The sequence below is a fragment of the Thamnophis sirtalis genome, unplaced genomic scaffold (assembly GCF_051295495.1).
Source record: "Thamnophis sirtalis isolate CommonGarterSnake01/CBP01778 unplaced genomic scaffold, rThaSir2_p1.2 scaffold_10, whole genome shotgun sequence".
Lineage (NCBI taxonomy): Eukaryota > Metazoa > Chordata > Lepidosauria > Squamata > Natricidae > Thamnophis > Thamnophis sirtalis.
The window spans coordinates 47,993,905-48,018,592 of record NW_028261390.1 but is presented as its reverse complement, the minus strand read 5'-3'; the positions used below and the strand labels follow the sequence as shown (position 1 = coordinate 48,018,592).

General features: G+C 34.8%; 1 protein-coding gene across 9 annotated transcripts in view; it reads left to right on the top strand.

Annotated features, from left to right (window-relative positions):
• TENM3 (teneurin transmembrane protein 3) overlaps positions 1–24,688 on the top strand; it is an 836,795-nt gene that overhangs the window by 332,105 nt on the left and 480,002 nt on the right. For all 9 annotated transcript variants that reach the window (XM_087724561.1, XM_087724557.1, XM_087724558.1 and 6 more), the window contains exon 3: positions 1,670–1,742. The gene's annotated coding sequence lies outside the window, so the exon portion shown is untranslated. The remainder of the gene's footprint in view (positions 1–1,669; positions 1,743–24,688) is intronic.

Below are 24,688 nucleotides of genomic sequence, written 5' to 3'. Positions count from 1 at the left end.
AAGCTGGCAACCCATCTGGATCAGATGCTTTTTATGCTTTTGTCTTTTTAGTAGCTTCACAAGATTCTCATGTTGTTAAAAGTCAATTCAAAATTTGTTTTTTATTCTCTATAATCTTGGTAAATAATTTTTCTTTGTTTTGCATAGTTCATCTTTACTTATTTATTTTCATCTGTCATTTTTAACATAGATTGCCTCTGTAAAGCTTAGTTTGGTGAATAATAGTCATCCCTTGGATTTAAAAAAAAAAATGTTTTTTCCCTTTTTTATTTCATTGAATATGATTTATACTTTCTCTTGCCTTTTCTTTTACATTTATTAGGTATGTTGTATAAAAATACATTCTTACATAGCTTTGCATGTAAACATCCTTACTTCTGTGACTTTATTAAGATTATTCTTTAAAAACATTCCTTTAACTTTTTTTACAGTCTTCCACTATGATTTCCTTTTGTATCAACATCTCATTCAATCTCATCTAAAACATACATTCTTTCTTTTCATTCATTGTATTCAAAGTAATGGTAATGTTTCCACATTATAAACATTAGCCAAAGCCTTAGACATCTTGAAAAAGATATTTTTATGTCTTTCAGAAAAATTATATTATTTTGAATCAACATATTTATATCTCTATGCATCAACAAGCTACAAATTATCCATTAAATTAAAAAAATATACTTAATAGTTTGCCCTGTGTATTTTTAAGTTCTGCATTTTTATAGAAAAACCATTTTATTTCAATCTCCCAAGAAACATCAATTTTCATAAGAAAAATCCAATAATTTATCCATGTCCTTTGTAAAATGCTGTTTTATCTTTATTTGAGACACAAATTCATAATACTAAAGTCTTGGCCCCCTGTAGATTTCTTCTACCCCAACTTATCTACCATAATCATCAGTCAGCATAGATTTTGAACAAAGCTATGTATATATTTATACACAAATAAGTCCATTTTTCCTTCCTGCTAAAATACATTCTTAAGCCAGATTTCTGTGATTCAAATATTTTATAACTTTTTTCCTAATACAGGTTTCTTTTAATGAGATTATGTCTTGCTTCACCCTTTTCACATAATGAAATTTTATTTTTTCTCTTTTTGTTCCATTTATATTCTATGTTAAGTATTTATTAGGCCAAGATTTTTAAAAAGTCAATGTCTGTAAACCCAACATAGATGTTTTCCTATTGTTGTCTTGTTATATCTATTGTGATATATATATTTGTGGGTTATGTGTAGTCATAAAAAATATTTTCTGCATAAAATAATACAAGACTACATTTATGTTAAATATATTTGACGGATTTATAATATATTTTCTATAAATATTCCCAAACACACAAAAGATAGGCACTTTACAGACTTATATAAAGCGTAATTATTAGTGGAAGGAACAAGGGCAGATGATCAAAGCAGCATCAGCTAATTCAATTCAAGTTTCACCCCTATTGTACTTGCAAACAAAAGGGGCAGAGCTTGTGTTGTGATGGTATAACAGAGTTTTTGGCATTTTGACAACAGTGATGGATCCTGCAGACATCTCCATAATTTACACAGAATATTGTCTTATTAGGAATAATATTGGTTCTTAAAAACATACAGAATACATGCAAAATTTATCTTTCAAAACTTGATTTCCCCCCTCTGTGTTAATGTGTTTTGCAGATTTAATGAACATAAGTATCTCTGAGGATACCTGGCATAAGCAGAAAAGAAAGAGTGTTTGAAAGGAGAAAAGGTAAGATAGTATATTTTATGATGTTGGTATATTTCAAACTGAATTATTTTTAGTAACAAGGGACTAAATCATAAAGCTATGAAATGATTATTTCACCTTTAAAAATATGGCTTTGTTTTATTTTCATTTTAATAATGACTGACAATCATTTGTGAAAAACAGATATGACTTTAAAGAGGAGCTAGAGTAATAAACATTGTCAATGAGTGTGACAGAGATAGAAGAAGGTTGGCTGTTTCAAACTAGAAATTTAAGTATTTAACGGACAAAGAAGGTTCGATTGAATTCTCATGTTGTCAACTATTAAGAGAGGAGAGGAATTTAGCTGCTTTCTCCAAACCATTATCCCAATGTAAATTTTTCTACTCTAGAACATAATTTTTATGTTTCCCCCTTCAGGAATCACAGGGCAGGAAAATGAGTGAACATCATCATATTTTAATCCTGTATGCATGTAAGTGGAGGAGAGTAAATTAGATCAGGAAACTAAGATAGAAGTTTTTTTCCTTGCTGGATTAGGGCCCTTTGTAATTAGATTGAACTTCCATGTCTTGATTATGCTGTGCAAAATTTATGAAATAACCATGGAGATTTGAAGGTGGTTTGATGATCTCTGCTCCACTCTCAATTAGTTTTCTCAAAACCAGACAAACTTAAGTGCAAACCTTGTGAACCTTGAAAAATGGATAAATAGGATTCTATGAATTCAGTATATTTACTATTTCACCAAGATATTTTTCAAAGCCTTATTTAAAACTGATGAAGAGTTTTACCTTCAAAAGTCACTGTAATTTCTGCATTCTCTGTTATTTTAATCATTCATTTTATCTAATCAACCAAACAACAAATTAGGTTGTTGCAGGAAATTGAAGAAATTATTGATATAGGATTTTAGCAGTTCCTCCTCAGCAATATCAGCAGCACTGTTATTGCTGGAAAAATTCAGACTCTGGTTATTATTATGCAGAAATTGTTTTGTAAGAAAGTAGCTTCTCGGATATGCCTATGTCTATGTTTGAATATGTTCTTATCTATCTATCTATCTATCTATCTATCTATCTATCTATCTATCTATCTATCTATCTATCTATCATCTATCTTGCTGATTTACCTATCCCTTCATTAGATCTTACTGTTACATTAAAAAGTAGATTATGGATGCATTGTGTAGCAGATATTATCCAACGGATGTTGAAGAGCAGATTTTCCATGTGTTCTCATTCTCTTATCCAAAGGCACAACTTGAATTTACATTATCCAATCTTCTACTTTGCAGTAGAATAATGGGTGTTTTTTTTATAAAATGTGGATTACTGTGCCTCCTTGTTGCTTTGTTAAAATAAAATAAGCTTCACAAGGGAATGTTGTTTTTTCTATAAAATCTGGCTAAGTTGTATAGAAAGTAGTAGTTGATTCCTATAACCTAAAGATGGACAGGAGTTACCCGTCACAAACATATTGGGCAAGAACTTTGTAAAGGAGTGAAATGTTTCTTTGTAAATAATAGAATAAGACTACAGTATTATAATTCAAAGATTATAGTGGGTATCAATGCAAATAGTCTTTAATTTAGCAACCATTCAAAGTCATGACAGATCTCTACAGGGGCACCTACAGTCCATTTTGGAAGTTCCAATATCCACCCTATTGCATGACCACATGTTGAGCACTTGGCAATCAGTGTGCATTTACAGTGATTTGTAGCATCCCATGGTCATGTCATCAAGTATTATGTCATTTTTGCCTAAAGCAAACATTTGCTACTACTTTTTTTGGCAAAACCGACCCATAGCAAACAATGGGCCCTTAACAACTACAATGTTTGCTTAAGAACCACCACAAAGAAGTAATAAAATTACATTGATGATCTGCTTTACGACCATCATGACTTAGGCCCCACTATTGTTATGTCAAGGATTACCTGTATTGAAGACATATAGTCATATCTATTCTATATCCATTTAGTAGCATTACTTACATGTATCTCAGTTTGGAGAATGAAATTTTATCATAATGTACCATGTTAGACTTTTTCCTGCCAATATTATAAGCATCAAGATGGCCTAATTATACAAAAAGAATTTGTGCTGGAAAAACATTGTTAAATTAAGAGAAAAAATTCTTCAACTATCTATTCTCAATGTAACTCTGAATCTTGTAAAAATGCATTTTCTAGTATCAATATTACAGTATACTGTCCCCTCAGGGCAAATTTCCTATAGAATACTTTAAAATTAGTGATGCTTCTATACATAATAATAGGCATTATTGTACTTAATTTGGAATATCCTCTTCTAGGAACATTAGTATTTGTTCTGCTATCTGTATATTAATATATACTACTTATAGAGTTCATCCAAAAACCAGGACCCATGACTATAGGTCTATAGGATTGGGATTTGCCAAATTTGTGTCTAGTTTGGCACCATCGTAACTGCTTAGCAACATTTCCTAGAAACCTGTAGGTTATATAACGCAAGGAAGGGGTATAGCCCCATTGTCTTTTCACCTCCATATGGCCCCTGTTCCTAATAGGCTGGTGGGAAGACCCAACAAACAATAGCAATAGGAGTTAGCAATAGCAGTTAGACTTATATACCGCTTCATAGGGCTTTCAGCCCTCTCTAAGCGGTTTTACAGAGTCAGCACATCGCCCCCACAGTCTGGGTCCTCATTTCACCCACCTCGGAAGGATGGAAGGCTGAGTCAACCTTGAGCCGGTGAGATTAGAACCGCTGAACTGCAGATAACAGTCAGCTGAAGTGGCCTGCAGTACTGCACCCTAACCACTGCGCCACCTCGGCTCTGCTATTAGCTGCTTTGGAACCAACCCCAAATTTGAAATCTCTTTATGATGGTGCCCAGTGAAAAAAGAACAGGAAATAGCAATAGCAATAGCAGTAGACTTATATACCGCTTCATAGGCCTTTCAGGCCTCTCTAAGCGGTTTACAGAGAGTCAGCATATTGCCCCCAACAATCTGGGTCCTCATTTTACCCACCTCGGAAGGATGGAAGGCTGAGTCAACCCTGAGCCGGTGAGATTTGAACCGCTGACCTGCTGATCTAGCAGTAGCCTGCAGTGCTGCATTTAACCACTGCGCCACCTTGGCTCTTCTATCTTCTATAGGAAAGCAACTCTACTGGCAAAGTAAAGCTGGCTGGGGATGCTGCCATTTAACAGGTGAACCTTCTTCCTCCTTAGAGGAGACCCTTGGCCCAAGCCAAAATAGAGGTTTCATGGCTCCTTTTGTTTTCCCTCCCCCCGCCAGCAAAAATGGCAAACAGTTTGGAGGAGGAGGAGGAAGAGGAGGAGGAGGAGGAGGAGGCTACTTCATCAGGGCTATTCTTAATATAGACTTAAGCCTATATTATATGTGGAAAGAAGAATAACCTAATGAATCATGGGCTATCTAGTAAAAATATATTAGATATAGAAGTACTTTCTTTTGTAAAACATTATCAATAATGCCTTCCATTTCCTTCACACTTTGTCTAGTGTCTATTTGTTTCTTTAGAAAAACAGCAATTTGTATGAGCACCAATATAATAAAGCATGTCAATCTTTAACTATCCATTCTTCAAACTTATTTCTTGTCAGTTATTGGAAAATTGCTCCTGTCTTATAGTGAATTTTCCTAGGGTTAGCATTTAGATTTAATAGCTAATGTAGAGACTTGAATGTTCTAGTGCCCCTGTGAGAGGCACATTGATCAGTAACTATTCATAACTGTCTACTTTCTGGGACGGATAAATAGTTACATAGATATGCTGCATCCTAAGAAAATGAATACTGTACAATAATTTCCTTACAAAAAATTGAAACTCAAAAATGTAGCTTACATCTGTCAGTCATAACAGCATAGAGGTTTTTTTAATTGTTACTGTGAGCTTGTGTGTATTTCTATCACATATTCCTTTTTTAGTGTGTGTGTGTGTGTGTGTGTGTGTGTGTGTGTGTGTGTATGTATGTATTGCTCAAAATCAAATATGACATGGATAAACAATGTTAAAATCTCTAGTTGAAGTGAATACGTCCCTCTCTCTCTCCATTTCCTTCCCTCCCTCTCCCTCCCTCCCTCTCCCTCCCTCCCCTTAATAAATCCTGAGCAGTAACCAAAAATAAAATATAATCAAACTATTTAAATCCAATGCCAAAAAATTTGAGACAAGCCCCTTAAAGATCACATTGTTAGTGTACATATGCCAGAGCTCCATCAATATCCTGATCCCAGTGCCTGGTCTTAATAATCTTCTAAAAAGTTAAGGTGATTCCTCATGAGAGAAAGGCATGCTTCATGGGGCTAACTAGATGACACTGCTTCACGGGACTGGGGCATGCCGTGCCAAAATCAGACCTGACCCCATGTCTTTAAAGAGCTTTAAAGGTGACACTCCACACCTTGAAGTCCCCCATAAACCAGTGCAGCTTGCATAACTGCAGGGCATATTGTTGTATAGCTAATTTGGCATGTATCACTGCATTTTGAATCAGATCAAGTTTTCACATGCAGCCCCATATAGAACTCATTACAATAGTTCAGTGGTGGGTTGCAGGCTGCTCCGGAGGGCCTACCTGCCTGCCCGAGCTCCTTACTGTATTTGAGATCTTTGGTGTTTTTGCGCACGGAGCGCACGGCGCCTGCGCAACATTCCACTGAGCAGTTGGTGCATCGCAGAGGCGTCGCAAGAGGTAAGGATGCATGCATGCACTGCATGCATGAGTGTGCACTGCACGCATTCATGTAGTAGACACTGGGCCCTGTTGCAACCGTACCGGTTGCAATGGGATCTGGAACCCACCACTGCTACAGACCCTTCATATCCTGGACATAAATTGTTTCAACTTCTACCCTCAAAATGACACTATAGGGCACCGCACACCAGAACAACTAGACACGAGGACAGTTTTTACCTGAATGCCGTCACTCTGCTTAACAACTAATTCCCACAACACTTTCAATAATTGACCAAGAATGTATTACTATTATTCTTCTCTTTCTTTCTAGTATCTACTGTATTTCTCTCCACTTATGACTACAACCATGTTGCTTGTATCTTTCAATTTATATTGTTTTTATTGTTTCCTAGTACAATTTGACAGCTTATTAGTAACCTTGTCTATCACTAAGTGCTGTATCTTTTTATTCTTGATGAATGTATTTTTATTTTCCTTATGTACACTGAGAGCATATGCACCAAAGACAAATTCACTTGGCCAATAAAGAATTCTATTCCATTCTATATTCCTTAAAAATCATCTAGCTCCAAGGTAGGGTATGCACTTCAACACTTACAAGGGTCTTGGGATCATCCAAGTTTCAGGTAACTATCTCCTCAAAGGCTTCCTATAGAAGCCAGAAGGATTGAGTCCACAAGTTGTAGAGGGCATCCCAGATATCTATTCCATTAGGGGTTGGGGGGGAGAAATCCCCAGTTAACATAGACAGCTCCTGAGTTATCTCCTGGACTCTAGCCATGTGGAATCAAGAACTGAGTGAATTGCCAACAAAGCAGATCACAGCAGCCAGATGGAGATCTTTAAATTGGCTTCTCCCCAAAATGAATTAGCCATGCTTAAAAAAGACTGTTGAATGACAGGATGCCAATGCAATAAGAGAGAAGTAAACACAGTTTGCTTCTCTTATCATGGTCAGATCCACTTTTTGTTTCCCTGCAACAACACTCTAAGAACTGTTTCTATTTCTTAAATTCCCACAGATGCTTGGTAAACCAGTAACCCTTTAAAGTTTGTCACACACCACCTTTTTAGGTAATAGGCTGCTTGTCACCATTTTTGTTCTTAAAATGATTGTTTGGGAGATTCAATCAGGATATGCCTTTCTTTAAGTTAAATCTATCCTTCCATGTTCTCGCAAAGAATTAGTCTTGTCAGAACCTCAGATTCTACCCTGAAATAGATGATTCCTCTATTCTAGCAGTATAAATACCCACTATGAAACTCAATGGTATGGTATTAGAAGAGAAAATATTGTATATAAAAATACGTACCAATCTAAAACTGCTAAGAAGGAACACGAAGTTCCGGCTTGTTGTATAAATGTAGTCTATGTCTTTGTATTTGTGTGTTTAAAATATTTTTTTTAAAATAAATAAATACCCATTATGTATCCTATCTTGCAAATACATGTGATTACTCTTTAATCAGACATAGATCTAAGGCAGCAGATCTTAAAATATTGAAACTATAATGACAATAATCTCATGGAACAAAATAGTTCATAAATAGCTAGAGACGGGATAGTATAACTTGGATTTAATCTTTTAAATATCATTACTGGGTTCTTGATTGAATGCCCAGCTATAAAAATATATTGGGTCAAACATTCTGTACTTTTTAGATTAATTACAAGTGAAACTGAAAGCAAATAATAAAATTCAAAATTACTGTAGCACGTAAATTTATTCTTAGAAAAACTTTCAGTCCAAATCTTTCTGTTTCCCCAGATATGAGTGATTTTATCATTGGCCATATCTACCACACCCTCGGTATAGCCAGTAGTATCTTGGCAAAAATCTTATGAAATTGACCACATCACAGTCTGATGCTCTCCCACACAAATGATTGAAGATTTGTGCATTAGAAATGATAATATAGATTAAGAAGCCAAATATACATTTTAGAATCACTCTTTAAACTATATTCATTGTTTTAAGAATGGGTGCTTCTTGAAGTGAATATTTTTATCAGGTTGAAATCATAGCTTTCCTCCATGTACTGTATGCATCCATTCATACAATATAGATTGTGCTACCACTGTTTAAATAGGTAATGGTTTGTTGCCAAAGTGAGTGAACCAAGGGCAGCTGTCACTGTCGTAATGGAGACCAGGAATTATCAAAGTGGTTATTTGCCCTGGGTATGCCATATTAGGCAGATGAATATGTGAAAATCTGTTTTAAATTCCCATATTGCCTCATTATGTTACTAGATAGAGCTTTCAGAGGCTTTGTGGGAATTTAAAATGATAGCTCCCAGCCAGCTTTTGACTGTGTTTTTGCCACCCTGCCAAGAAAACCTGGCAACTTCAGTAGTGGCCCACCAGAGCACAATTTGTCCAACACCCATTAAGCCTCAGTATCCACAATTTATTATTAAGACAAACCTTGTTTCTCTAAAAAATATCTACCAATTCATTGATTTTAAATCATTCTTTTGAAAAAGTCACATTCATTATAAAGGATGGTTTTTATTATAACACAAATTTTGTGAATTTTAGAAGAATTAGAATAATTGATTATCTCTACTACAGAAATGGTTCAAAACCGTGTAACAGAACAAGAATATAAAGATGCTACAATGATCAAAACAGTCCTACTTTAAAAAAAAATCCAATGCAAACATTAGCTTTGAGAGGATATCAAATAACTCTGAGAGTAAATAAAGTGCAGGGCTTCATATAAACTTCATATATCACCAATGATTTCCTTCTACAATTTTTAAGGCTGTATTTAATATATCTCTGATTAATAGTAGTATTTCTACAAATATCCTTTTTATGGATCTGTATTTATTTTTTAATTATTTTAATTACTGAGCTATTCCATTTGGGTTTTTGATATACACAGATCAAAGTCAATTACATTGGGGAAGTTGATAAATAGTAAAAAAAAAATCCATTTGGGACCTTCACTTCTTTTTAAACTTAAATAGTAAGAGGCTAATACTCACCAAGTCTGTAAATGTTTTGTTGAGATCTTAATGCCTGGCTGTCTTCTACTTAAGTGTCCTCTTCCTATTTGGCAGTTGCAGTTTTCCTTAGTTTATCAAGGAATTTCAACAATGAATGGTGCAGGAACAATAGCTAGAGCATTGCTAGCCATGATTAGCCATGAAAAACAAATGATAGAATCAAATCCAGCTCGGAGCTCATGACAATATGGAAAGAAACTTTTTGGAGTCGTTCAGAAGCTGTAAAAAGCATTCTTAAGCCCTAGATGTGTTCTAGCAGAAGCTAGTTAGCCTCTACCAAGGTTGAATTCCTACAAATCAAATAAGCAGGTGGTTGGAGAAGATGTCCCATAAAACCCTTCCAAAAAGATGCCCTATATACCCCTTATATTTCCTTGAAATAGTTAAATGCCCACAATTTCATATGTGAGCTGGAGAATTAATTCCTCAACTAACTTTATATTCAAAGCAGAAATAATACAATTTAATTTAAATTACTCAGACATTTAATTATCATGTTTGCTGTTATCTTGTTAAGATATTTCAACAGTTACCAGAAAAAAATCTTAACCTATTCTGATATTTTCAATGGTTTAGATTGCCCACTGGGTACTTGGAAAAGATTTAAAGAATGTACTATATTATAGTTAGCTTCATAAACTCTCACATGACATAAACTGTAAGATTATATACACACCTTAAGTACAGGTATAAAAAGGGTAAAGTAGTTCAGAAAACATAAGTTAAAAAAGACTGCATTCAGGGACTAAAAAAGCAAAATTTTGAAAGTTGTAAAATAGTTTATGTGTATAATTTTCATGACATTTCTCTTCAAGCGATACATTTTTGTTTGCTTATCAAGATTTTAATCCATATGTTTTGCACAGGCCATCCTGCCACTCCTTCTCTGTGCCATTAAAATATTAAAATACAGTCAGTCTGTGTGCAGGAAATGAAGGTGACGGCGAAAAAACCTTGAAATCCACAGCAAAGATTAGTAATATCTGAAAGTGGTTTAGGATTCCTAGTGGGATTGCTCCCTCTTTTAATAACAAAGTGCAAAGGGAAGGAATATGCACAGCTTACTTGTCTTCTTATTTCTTTTGATCTGAAAGAACAATCAGATAAGGGTGATTTCTGAAGACAGTTGCCCCCAGTGATAACCATCATCATCAACAGGAGGCATTCAGGTACTGTCACTGGAGCCTTCCATGTTCAGAGGATGAGTATTTTATCTTTTTATAGTTAAAAACTACTGCTGGGTTTTCTGTTTATAGCATACATGTGGATGATGAGTGTGTAGAAGTGAAATGAACTTTGAAAAAGGAATAAAGTCTGAACTTCAGACACTGTCAGAAGAAAATCATAATTTAAGGTTAAGGTAGGAAATCTGATGCACAGACAAAAAAATGCCTGTGTCCAGTAATGGAATAAATAAACTAGTATTATGAAGCCTACAAAATACTTTATCCAGGGTTTAGCTGATTTTTTTTCTTCATATCGCAAATGTAAAAAAAAAAGTTGAACTCTGATTGATATTTATCTATAGACAGGATGTAGATTGTCAGAGGTTAGTGTCAGTTGAACTGAGAAAGATTTTGCCAATATAATGTCCTCATAATAGTGTTATGTGGGATACTTTCCTTTTATATATTCACAGTATTAAGCATAGTTTTTCTACAATATTATAGGCAAAAGGCAATTGGATTTTGTGTTATGATACAAAATCTTACTCAACTTGCTACTTCAAAGCAGACATGCATTCCATTAATGAAAAAGATTTAGCATCTAAATACATATATTCCCACAACATTTATCTGCATAACCAGCCAGCCAGCCAATCAGACACTTCATTTTAGTCAATGACTAATAAAAATACTTTCAATAAAACAAACAAGCAAAATTAACCCTTAACATCAAAGACTGTTGATAACCATTTATGAGTGAAACTTATATATAATATAGCACACTTTTTCTACTTTTACTGAAAAAGATTTGTCCTAGTTATTTAACAAATAATGCAAGCAAAAATTATTGTAGCACCCTCGAAATTTAATATAAAAAGGACTAATTGGACTGTTGACAATTGTCCCTGTAAAACTCTCAATCAGAAGACCATGGGCTGTATCGAGTTTTCTAAGGTGAACCAACCATATCTTGAGTGAATTAGCCTTCATGAAACCATGTTTTGAGTCTGGAAGGATTAGGGTTAGCCCTAACCCTAACCCTAACCTGGAAGCTGCAGAATTCCCTTCTTCCCAGCTGTCGCTATGCTCATACACACATACACCCATGAGGCCCTTCCTTCCCGTGTTTCCCTACACTCACACACATGCATAAAACCGTAGAGCCTTTCATCCCCAGCCTGTCTATGCTATACTGCAGCATCCCCTTCCCTAACACACACATGCATCACTAAGGGATGGAAACACGTGACATGACACTTTATGACTGCATTACTAAAAAGAATCTGGTTACAAATGCCATCATAACTCAAGGATTGCTTTATCTAATTTTAAATCTATTAAATGTGCCATTATTATTATTAACATTCCTTCATTTGAAATTTTGCTCTCAGTTGGAATCCAAGAATGAAGTGGTTCATTAGACCAGGAAACCAATTTAGCTAATTATCTGGGGGCAGTTTGATCCTGTTGGACCTGAGGAAGTGGACATGGTCCTCAGGGATGTTAGGGCAACTACTTGTTTATTAGATTAAATAGTGGGTAAAGTTGCACTGCAATTTCAGATAATCCTGGATGAAATGGATTCGCTGGATCACTTTCAGTTAGAAAGCAGGCTTTATTATAGGTCAAAGATGGCACTGGCCACACTTGAAGATAATCTCTGGTGGGAGCAGAATGGGGGTAGTGCATCTCTCCTTGATCTTTTGGAAGCTCTTGATATTATTGACCATGGTGTCCTTTTAGGCTGACAGTAGGAGTTGGAGTTTGGTAGTTCAGTGTTGCATTCATTCATCTCCTTTTTTGAAGGCTAGTCCCAATCAACCAATAGGGAGTAAGATGTCCAGTTCACAGCTGCTCCTTTTTAAAATCTAGGTAACAGCATCATCACAGGTTGGGATATTATCAATATGCCAATAATAGCAAACTTTATATCTTCATCCTTAGTGACCCAAGTGATGCTGCAGCTGTAACTCATGGTGCCTGAAGGCTGTGGGAGTTTGGATGGGGAACAACAGGCTTCAGCTGAACCCTGATAAGACTGGGCATTGGGATCTGAGGGTTTATCATCCTTAGTTCTGAATGGGTTGCACTATTCCAGACAGACCCTGTGTGCAAGCTAGGGATTATCCTAGACTTATAATTCCTGCTCAAAGAACAATCATGGCTAGGAGAGCTTTTGTGCAACTTCATGTTATGCACTAGTTTCTGCATTTTGAGGCCCTATTTTCTGGTCATCACTCAGTTGGCTTACTGCAATGCGCTCTACATGAGGTTACTGTTGAAGAGATTTTGGAAGCTACCACTAATGCAAAATGCAGTAACACAGACAGTTCTGGAGATCTCTTGGGTGGCACATGTGGCACCACAGCTACGCAGGATGCACTGCTTGCCAGTTTGCTTTTGGGTCCAATTCAAGATGTTGGTCAAAATCCTTTATGGCATGTGTGCAGGATATCTGAGGATCTGTCTTATCATGATGGGATTAGCCTGCCCCATTCGTTCCAGCAACTAAGGCCTACATTGGATCTTGTCTGCTAAAGAATTTCAGCTGGCAGGATCCAGGAAAAGGGCCTTTTCTGTTATGGCCACACCTTCTGGAATAGTCTCCCATTGGAAGTGATGTCTGCCCCCATATGCCAGGCCTTCTGAAAGAACCTGAAAACGTGGCTGTTCCTCCTGGCCTGGGGCCCTGACTTTTTATGAAATTGGTAAGCTGCTCAAAATTGCTGTATTATTTATATGGGCAGCATAAACATTTTTTCAATCACTCAATAAAAATATTTGTTTTACCCTACTTGTTTGGTGAGATGGACAATTATTATCAGAAAATTGAAAACCTGGAAAGTTGTCTACCATCTCATGTCCGCAGTGCACTCTCCAGTGCATTATCAAATACAAGTTCGGAGTAATATATAATGATTCAGTTGTAATTTAATTTTACCTTCTGAATAAACTGAAAAATCTTTAATACTTTGGTCCTGAAAGGCAACATTGTCAGAGACATATCTAAACTGTTACTGAAATTTATTTTCCTGAATATGTTTGGCCACATCTAATTCATAAAAAAAATATGGTGATCCATAGTAAAAACTAAATATTAATCGGTGGCTAAACATCGCTTTTGCAATTGCTTTTATATTGTTCTACAAAATCTAATTATCTTTTACTTTAGCTGAAGCACAATACACATGAGTATCTATAGTCTATCATTCAATTCCCATTAAAGGTGTAGAATATTGTGATGATAAAAATCATGACATCTTAAGGGAATATGCAGGTGTTCAATTGTGTGTATTATACAGAGTCTGTCATTCCAGCAACATCCCACACTTAATTGCTCATATTTCTCATATCACACCTCTATTCATAGCTTCATTTATAAATCAGTCTTATGCTCTCTGAAGGAATGTTCATGTAAACATTTTCTGATTTGCTAATTCAGAAACACTGTGATATAATATGATTCTGTAAATTTCCTATATTTGTATCAATTGCCCTCTTAAAATATTGTATTATACAAAAAGGCACACTAGACAGAATTGGATGACAATGAATTGGCACAGTATTTCAAGTACTACTATTAAAATATAGGGTTGGTTTTTTTAAAAATCAGGTGCTATACTATAAAATAATGCTGATCAGAAAATACACAACAGAAGGGATTAAGTTTCAAATTTACCTCCATGGCTTGTATGAACCTGATCATTATTGTATCACAGCTGATGCTATATACATTTTTAAAAATATTTACATAAATTGCAAATATGATGTTATCCCATTTGATTAAACACTCAGTTATCCAGATGTGTACAATGGCCCCTCAAAAAACAGCAGGCCATCTATGAATTTGGTTGTTAGTGAATTATCATAGATTGGATTATTATCCTAACATATGATTAGTTTAAAAACTTTAAAATGTACACTTTTCCTTTTTCACTTTTCTCTATTTGTTTATTTTTTTAAATAAATGTTATTAAAAGTCTCAGAGAGAACATAAAAACTAACAAAAACTAATACGAATTAGAAAGAGTGAAGAAAAAGGTGGGGGGAGTGCAGTGAGAAAGAATAAAAAGAAATAGAAGCTTCTGATTTCCTCTGCAGCAAATACAAGTATTATTTCAAAATTATCTTTTACTCTATGATAGCTTTAAAAGTTCACTATATTTTCTATAATCTATTTTTTCTACTCTCAAAACTGTAAGTGATAAGTGCATTTTTCCCACTTCATGCAAAAAGTCTATAGGGGGTTTCCAAGCAGCCATAAAATGTAAATATTATCTTTCTCAAAGAAATTTAATTTAGCCATCTCTGCCAACTCTGTCATCATTCCTCTATTGTGGATAATATCAAAATTTTCTATTTCCCATTTTTTGCAAAGAGTCAATAAAAATATATATATTCCTTCTCTTTTTCTTTTTTTCAAGTATTGTACAAGGATGTTACTATAGTTTCTACAGTTTAAAATATTAAAACTAATAAGGTCAATCAAACAAGAACACTGAATATCACAAATGTGTCACTTCCCTGCCCTACTATAAGATCTTGCATTTAGTGAGACGCAGAAGACTTGTGATTCAATGATTGCTGATTACTTTGCCTGCCCCCATAGCACCCTGTTGAAATTTATACAGTACCCAAAGCTAGTCAACTCTCCAGCAGTTATTCCAGTTCCTAGTCTCATATAGCTAAATGGATAATAATACCCTGTATAATAAAGATCATTGCAAGAGAAAATTATAATATGTTCTGATATAATTTTGTAGACATTTATACATTCTGGCTTGTAAGCACTGAATTTCTATGGTATATAGTGCTTTGATATAGTATGTCTAACAAATATCTTAGAAAGTTAAACATGCATTTTGTAAAGAAAGACAATATCCCTTTCATTTGAAGTCTAGAGAACCAAATCCTGGTATACATTTGAGATATTAATTTCATGTTATTTAATACCTTTATTTCTATTACTAAATACTTTATGCGTCCTGTTTCTGACTTTAATTGTCCATTCACTTGCACAGTTTCTATGAAACTTCACAATTTCCTCAAGGTTAAGAAATAACAAAAAACTGCAAACTAGAGCAGACAGTAGCTTGTTCAAAAGATTTGCTTTTACACAGAAGACTAATCCAGATTCAGTCCAAGATTCCAAGAGCTATTTTAGGATTGTCAGCAAATGCAAGGATCAAATGGCCAAGGTTTTTTACATGAACAAAATTTACACAAACAGCATACAATAGCCAGATATCAAACTGTTGTTTCCAGAAAAAGAACAGGGAATCAGGACTCTTGATTAGCAACAGCTGGCCGCAGCCTGCTAGATAACCCTTATGTGGATTTCATTTCTTTTTTATGAATTTATTAGACAATATGGATAGTCCTAGTACTAGTGAATAGCCCATAGTCTGTTAAGTTCATGTTATAAGTACACTTGTGAATTTAGAAATGTTAAACTACTTAGAGAATAGATCTTTAGATTGTAAAATACTTTTTAAATTGTTTTATGATGTATTTTTAATTGCATGCCACCGAGAGTCATGTTCTGAAAGCAGCTATATAAATGTGATTTATAAATAAATATAAAGAAATATTACTGAAATGAATAAGTAGTATTATATTTAATAACATTATATTATTTCAAGGTAATGTTTTTAAACCAAGCACACTAAGCATTTCCTTGCCATTATGAGTGTGTATTGCAAGTTTAGTGAATTAAATAAACAAGAGTTGTTAATTTTGAATTAATTATTCTAGGAGAGTAATTTAAAATTAAGCATTATTGTGGAATATATGGCAACATTTAGGAATCTACAAAGCACAATGAATTACATTTGGCAGAGAGGTCTGATTTTACTCTGATACCTATTCAGCATTAAGACTACTTAAAAGACTTACAGGTAGTCCTTGACTTACGAAAGTAATGAAGCCTGCCCATTCAATTCGTAACCTGTGTATTCATAGGAGTGAATTGCATAACTTGAACACGATCACTCTCTCCTTTTGCCCACACATTTGCTAATTGAATGTGTGGCTTATGAAGTGCATATGAAGTATCTCAGGCTGGGGAAGTTCATTGGGGGGGAGGTAGTGGACACCTGTTTCAGACCACCCAAGGCTTCCCCCAACTCACAGAGATACCTCATTCTCCCTCCCCCAGGGTCCCCATAATTCTGCCCCTCTCCCCCCATTTTGCTGTGCCAGGTCACTTACCTTGTGAAGATCTGTCTCTTCTCCAGCCTTTCTGTTTCTTTGTCTGTTGCAAGTGAACAGCATTGCTCCAGGGGCTCCATTTTCTTTGGCAAAGGGCCTCCATTTTCAGCAGCAAATGAATTTTGCAAAGATGGCAAGGGTACCTACTCCTTGTACACCCTTCCTCTCATTCAATTTAATTTTAAATGTATAGTTTCTGTTTACTGGTTTATGTTTTATATGATTCTTTTATACAACGTTTGTACGCTGCCTAGAATCACCTTTAGTAAGATCAGTGGCATATTGGTTTAATAAATAAATGCATAACTGAAATATATAATAATGGCAAATTATGAATATAAGCAATCAAGTTAAACTGTCTAAAATTTAACTTCCCACAGATATGTTAATTTGACTTCAATATTATATAAGAGGCTAAATTAAAGCATAAATAAAAATGTGTAAGGAAATATCTGTGATGGAATGTGTACTTGGGGAAGCAGTGGACGAAGGGAGTTTTGGAAACACAGAGCTTTTCTAGAGAAAAGCCCAGATCGAAACTGAGCTGGATGGGGGAAGGAGAAGAGGTTCAAGATAACCATACCCAAGAATTCTCAGGATTGATTGATTGATTAAATTTATGTGCTGCCCATCTTACTCTGTAAAGTGATTTATAGGCTTCAATGTTATAGCTTGAGTTTCTCCATTAAAATTCTGTCCATTAAATATAAGCAAATAAAGGATTGGATTCAATTGGATATAGCTGTGCCATTTTTCGTCTTAGGCCTGACATTATCATAGAATTAAAAGTAGTTCTAAACAGTTTTTTTGACTATTTAGATGTTTTTATAAATTATTAATATTAATTTTATTTTCCTAGCAATATTATTTTACTTCATAGAATACAATAAAAGCATTGATACAAATAACATTACAATATCAAATTAAATTTTAAAAAGCAAGTAAAAACTGAAAAGATTATCAAAGACTTAACTGTGGTGACTAAAATAACAAGGAACAAATAAAAGATTTCATTTTGAGCCTACTATGAGCCGAGGTGGCGCAATGGTTAGAATGCAGTATTGCAGGCTACTTCTGCTGACTGCTGGCTGAAGTTTGGCAGTTCAAGTCTCACCAGCTCAAGATTGACTCAGTCTTCCATCCTTCTGAGATCAGTAAAATGAGGATCCAGATTGTTAGGGGCAATATTCTGACTCTGTACACCACTTAGAGAGGACTGTAAAGCACTGTGAAACCGTATATAAGTCTAAGTGCTATTGCTATTTTAAAAAGGCAATTGAGCATGGGGGAGAGAGGACTTTTGTTGCTATCTTCCAAACCTCTTGACTAAGGACTTTTTAAGATTGTCTCTACAGTTGTCCTTAATGAGATGACTGGTTATATATAGGTGAAACTCGAAAAATTAGAATATCATGCAAAAGTTCATTTATTGCAGTAATGCAACTTAAAAGATAAAACTAATATATGAGCTAGACTCATTACATGCAAAGCAAGATAGTTCAAACCGTGATTTGTCATAATTGTGATGATTATGGCTTACAGCTCATGAAAACCCCAAATCCACAATCTCAAAAAATTAGAATATTGTGAAAAGGTACAATATTCTAGGCTCAGTGTCCCACTCTAATCAGCTAATTAAGCCATAACATCTGCAAAGGGTTCCTAAGCCTTTAAATGTTCTCTCAGTCTGGTTCAGTAGGAATCACAATCATGGGAAAGACTGACCTCACAATTTTGCAGAAAACAATCATTGACGCCCTCCATAAGGAGGGAAAGCCTCAAAAGGGAATTGCAAAAGACGTTGGATGTTCCCAAAGTGCTGTATCAAAGCACATTAATAGAAAGTTATGTGGAAGGGAAAAATGTGGAAGAAAAAAATGCACAAGCAGCATGGATGACCGCAACCTGGAGAGGATTGTCAGGAAAAGGCCATTCAAAAGTGTTGGGGACTTTCACAGGGAGTGGACTGAGGCTGGAGTCAGTGCATCAAGAGCCACCACACACAGACGGATCCTGGACATGGGCTTCAAATGTCATATTCCTCTTGTCAAGCCGCTCCTGAACAACAAACAACATCAGAAGCATCTTACTTGGGCTAAAGAAAAACGACCTGGTCTGTTGCTCAGTGGTCCAAAATTCTCTTTTCTGATGAGAGCAACTTTTGCATCTCATTTGGAAACCAAGGACCCAGAGTATAGAGGATGAATGGAGAGGCACATACTGCAAGATGCTTGAAGCCCAGTGTGAAGTTTCCACAGTCTGTGTTGATTTGGGGAGCCATGTCATCTGCTGGTTTTGGTCCACTGTGCTTCATTAAGTCCAGGTTCAACGCAGCCGTCTACCAGGAGATTTTGGAGCACTTCATGCTTCCTTCCGCAGATGAGCTTTATGGGGATGCTGACTTCATTTTCCAGCAGGACTTGGCATCTGCCCACACTGCCAAAAGCACCAAAACCTGGTTCAATGACCATGGGATTACTGTGCTGACCTGAACCCCATAGAGAATCTATGGGGCATTGCCAAGAGAAAGGTGAGAGACATGAGACCGAACAATGCAGAAGAGCTGAAGGCCACTATTGAAGCATCTGGTCTTCCATAACACCTCAGCAATGCCACAGGCTGATAGCTTCCATGCCATGCCTCATTGAGGCAGTAATTGCTGCAAAAGGGGCCCAAACCAAGTATTGAGTACATCTGCATGCTTATACTTTTCAGAGGTCCGATATTGTTCTATGTACAATCCTTGTTTTATTGTTTGCATGTAATATTCTAATTTTCTGAGATTTTGGGTTTGGGATTTTCATGAGCTTTAAGCCATAATCATCATAATTATGACAAATCACGGCTTGAACTATCTTGCTTTGCATGTAATGAGTCTATCTCATATATTAGTTTCACCTTTTAAGTTGCATTACTGAAATAAATGAAATTTTGCATGATATTCTAATTTTTTGAGTTTCACCTGTATATGTTTAGATATAACATTGACAAAAATTTACAGCATAGCCAGATGATGTTCATCAAATTCTGAAATTGATTGATTGATCAGACTTATGTGACTGTCTATCTCATATAATGGCCATAGGTTAGGGTTAGGGTTAGGGTTAGCAGTTAAAACACATCCTTTCCCCAGATGCAAGTATCCTCACAGCTCAGTCCCTGCTCCTTGGCACTTTGGGGTCTTCACAGTCTATCAGAGGCAAGGGTAGGGGTGGGGGTCTCTCTGATCTCCAATGGGAGGCTGTCCCAAAAGACAGATGGCCACAGATAAGGCACATCTCTGATGTCTCATTAAATTGCAGGGAGTGGACCTGAGGTTTACCCACTTCTAGGGCAGATAACCTCATTAGATGTGAACCCACAAGCAACATCATAAGACTTTCATACCATCAACTTGAATTAGGTTCAGAAATGAACTGGCAGTCTTTAAAATCACCAGATAAATTTGTTTAGCCTTTCTATTGCTCCAGCTTTCACAGCCATATAACAAATTAATGCAAAATACTATTGATCCTCAGAAACAATCCTTTGTTGTCATGGAAGTATTAACAAGAATGATATAACAAGAAGTGTTATATCAAAGTAAACAGGATCCCTCCAAGGTTTTTTCCTTCAGATTGGATGAGTTACCAGTAAGTGATCCAAACTGAGAAGTGTTAGAATTAGATTTGCAGTCAAATCACTTGAGTTGCTATTGTCTTTGAACTCAACTGGAATATAACACAGCTGTTGCTTTGGTAGCTCTTCACAGTAGGTTTCCAGTGCTGACAAGCTGAACAACTTATTTTCACCCTTAGTGTTCTGACACTGGTAGTAACTTTAGTTGTACAACAATTAAATGTGAATATAGTGTCATTTAACTTGTAATAATATAGACACACATTATCACTGCAATTCTAAAGAAAAAAGAAGTGTGATTTTGCCTATGCACTTATTATGGCTTGTCATTGCAGACTTAAGAATAGATTTGTGTTGTTGCTATGTGATATACAGGTTTGCCTCAGAGATATATAAAAGGTATAGTTGGTCCCTTTTGAAATGCCAGATACCTACTTTATTATAACAAGAAAATAACAGTCAATTGCAATCAGAATTTACTGTGAACTTAAAAGGCTGGAAGGACTTTGGCTAATCACTTATAATGTCAAATGAAAATTAAAGTATAAGGAAATTGAGTTAATACAACTTAAAAGTTTATATTCTTACCGGTTATATTAGAAGACCTACAATTTAATTAAATTATATGAAATGATTGGCCTTACTTGTATTAGTACATTTTCTGACACATAAATATAGGTGGTAGCAGAATTGAGTTACTCTGCAAGAAAGACCTTTGGGAACTAAATACAGGCTTGTAATATTAACCATTTTGTTCTGAGTATATTAGTTATGAAAGCCAAAATGTGCATATTATTTTTACTTAAATCATTGAAATATTGTCAGTTTACACTACTAGGTCCTATAGTTGACATTCCCTGTTTTCTCTTCCTAAAATGGGATCTTTTCAACTATAAAGTCCTTCTTTGATTGATTATAATGCTTCTGTCTTTGGCTTATTCTTTTTTCCTTAGAGCTCAGGATTTTCTTCTCCCCCCACCCCCCAGTCTTACCAAACAGTGAAAGCAAAGAGAGCTGGTTTATATTTGTTCATAAAATGTTTCTAGTGGCCCAATTTCCCTTTATTCCTCAGTAGGAAACCATCTGGAACTTGCTCTGAAATAAAGATAAGCAAGAAAATGAAACAAAATATAGCAAACTTTAGGTAGCTAGAATTATAATAAAGCTATGATCTGATATTCTTTATTGATTATTGAAAGAGTATAAGAAAATTGTTTTGATCGTTTTCAATAAAGTTAATTGGAATTTGATTATTTCCATGTCAGTTAAAACATCTAAAGGGTATGAAAGTACATATGATAGGAAAGAAGCAAAGCTATCAAGAGTTAAGATTCTGTTAAAATAATAGGTAATGAAAGGTTCTTTCTGAACTGTAGTTACAGGAGATGTGTAATGCTGGAAAATCCTTTCATTTGCTTGTTTTTTTTTCTATTTAGCATAATGCATTTTGCATTTTTTAATAGTTTGTCCCCTCCACTCACTCTACAGCCATTTGTGTTAAGAAAACAGATTGTTGGTGGATAATGCAAACATCTTATATGATCCAGGCTAATTTGAATTTTCATTTTAGATTTAAATTGATGTTAAAATAAATATTGTGCATTGCACAAAAAGTATTTATATCATACATCAAAACACATAACATCCTACTTTCACGTACCAATAAGTATAGAATTCTGTAATTAGTTTTAAATCTGGATTTTTTTCACAGACTCCCACCTTGGCAAGGGTGAATTTTTGATGTTTTGTTTTCTGAGAAGATCTGATTAAGCAGAGGAACTAATACTATACCTTTTCATATAACATTGGTAGAAAATGATCTTATTCAGCTATACAAAGTGACCTGAGGGGCTCATTTGTAATAAAATAGGTTTGCCACTTTTATGTGGGATGGTATCATGCTGAAAACTGGATGTAATCTACATGAGGTTATGTGTGCCACATACAAATATTTTAAGACTCAATTTGATTTATAGGAATAGATGTGTAAAGATATGGCCTTTTGTCAATTTCACCAGGTAGACCAGATAGAAAACACAACCAGATAAACTAATTCCACTTTATTGTAAAGCTACATTAACATAAATTTGAAATCTGAAAGTACAATTCTCCTGCCATCTCATTTACAACTTGAGATACTAGGGAGTGTCCCTTCTGGGTTTCTTGCCCTGGCCACAATCTACTTGCAGGCTATGCTGTCTCTTTATCTGACGGTTCCCTAGGCAGCATCTCTTTGCCCCATCTCCCAAGGTCTTTCCCACATACAATTACAGCTTTCTGCCAATTTGTTTTTTGCAGTTTGATGCAGAAAAGTGAAGCTTTTTGTAACTCCTAGTAGAGAATTAATTCTCCTATGAGATTAAATGTTCTGTCCAGTCCTGTTTCACAGTAGCTTTTAGAGCTTGACTGTACAAAAAGGACATTATTTGATTGTTCCTTGTTGCCAGAAGAGCTAGCAATTGTATTTAAATAACAATCATCCCCAAGCCTGTAGACCTTAAGCTTTGATCAAATATGCAGTGCATAACTTCTCTAATAGATACTGATGTAGCTCATATAGTCATGGTTACTGAAAAGTAAACCCCGTGAAGTAACTCAATAATTCCAATTTGCATTGGTGAAGGATTGTACCTCTCAGCATCTTATCCTGCATGTTAGATGGAACTGATAGGTGGATAGGCGTGCAATAGCAATTATATTCTGATTCTGTGCCATTTGAATCACATTCAGGTAATGTTTCTTCTGTCTATAAAGAGCTGGATTGAAATAATTGCTTAGATTCATATTAAAATAATTTTGATGAAATCTGATAAAATCATTGAGGAAATCAGATTAACAAAAAGATTGTCACAATCTTTGGCTTATCTCTTGTTGCCATTGGATTTCTGGAATTCTAGAGTTTTACATATTTTTGCAAAGTTTACCAAACAATGTTTTCCATTTCATTTTCTTTTTTTTTTAATACCCAGAAAGTACAGCATAAAGTATGCAAATAAAGTAGCTTTCCGGAAATGTGTGGAATAGATGAATAGATTTATTTATTAAAATTGATTTTTTTTAAAAAAAACTACTTGCATATATTTCCTTTAAGGTTAGTATATGAAATCCCATGAACATTTGTTATATATAAATTCTTCAGTCAAAACTGAGTAAAAGATAAAAATCTCTTGAAATAACAAACAGCTCCAAAGCCAATCAATAGGATGTAACAAAATTTAGGGGAAGTTATATTTTACAATTGCAACAAAATGTAAATAAAAATATATGGCCAGTCTAAATAAATGTGTTTAAAACTCATTGAACAAATAGCAAGGAAAAGAAAGGGAAAACAAATGTGCATTATACATGGATTTCTGCAGTGTTTTGGAGTACTTTGTTGTACACAAAAAGCAATTGTCTTTTTTCAGTCTTGCTGTAAAACAGTTTTTTGATTAAACACTGTATATATTGTGTCTTCAATCTCAAGAATTGATTCATATCACATATATTAACATTTTAACTTCCATAATTCTATTAAAATTAATGATGTCACATTGGGTTTAAAACAAAAATGGGGAATAAACAGTGGTGTTTCAGATCTTAAAACAGCATGAAATTGTCTGGCTGAAAGCTTCCAACTGCTAAAAATATTTTGAAGAATGTTATTTGATTCTGCTGCTTCTGCTATAGGTTCATATGGTGTTTGCATATAAAGGCTTTCTTTATGGTGGTTTCTACAAAGTAAAATTACCCTAAAGTCCTCTGTTGTTTAATACCACAAGTATATTCCCTATACTTTCCTGGACTTAATATGCAAGCTGTTTCCAGGTTCAGAGCTATAGTAATTCTAACGTAGGAACTGTAATATAGATGTTTTATGATATGTGGCTTATATTAAAGCAATAGGAAATAACATGTCAGTTTTCTCATTAGTAAATTGTTATAATAGCTTACATAAAATGAGACAGCCTATTAATATTTTCCTTAGATTCACATTTAAAAGAAAAATACTGCTATCTCTGTAAGTATCCTTATGATACAACAAAGAAATTCATTATATTAAAATGATCTGGCATGTCTAAACTAGCTTGAGCTATATGAAAATTTAAAGATATTGCTGAATATCCATTTTTTAATTTTAGTAAAATAATGAAAAGCATATTTTATTTTAACTTACAGTGTAAAAGCTAATTGATATGAAACATCTAGTTCTGCGTATCTGTTGCAAGTTCTTTTGTGGTATTAAAAACCATTTTTCTT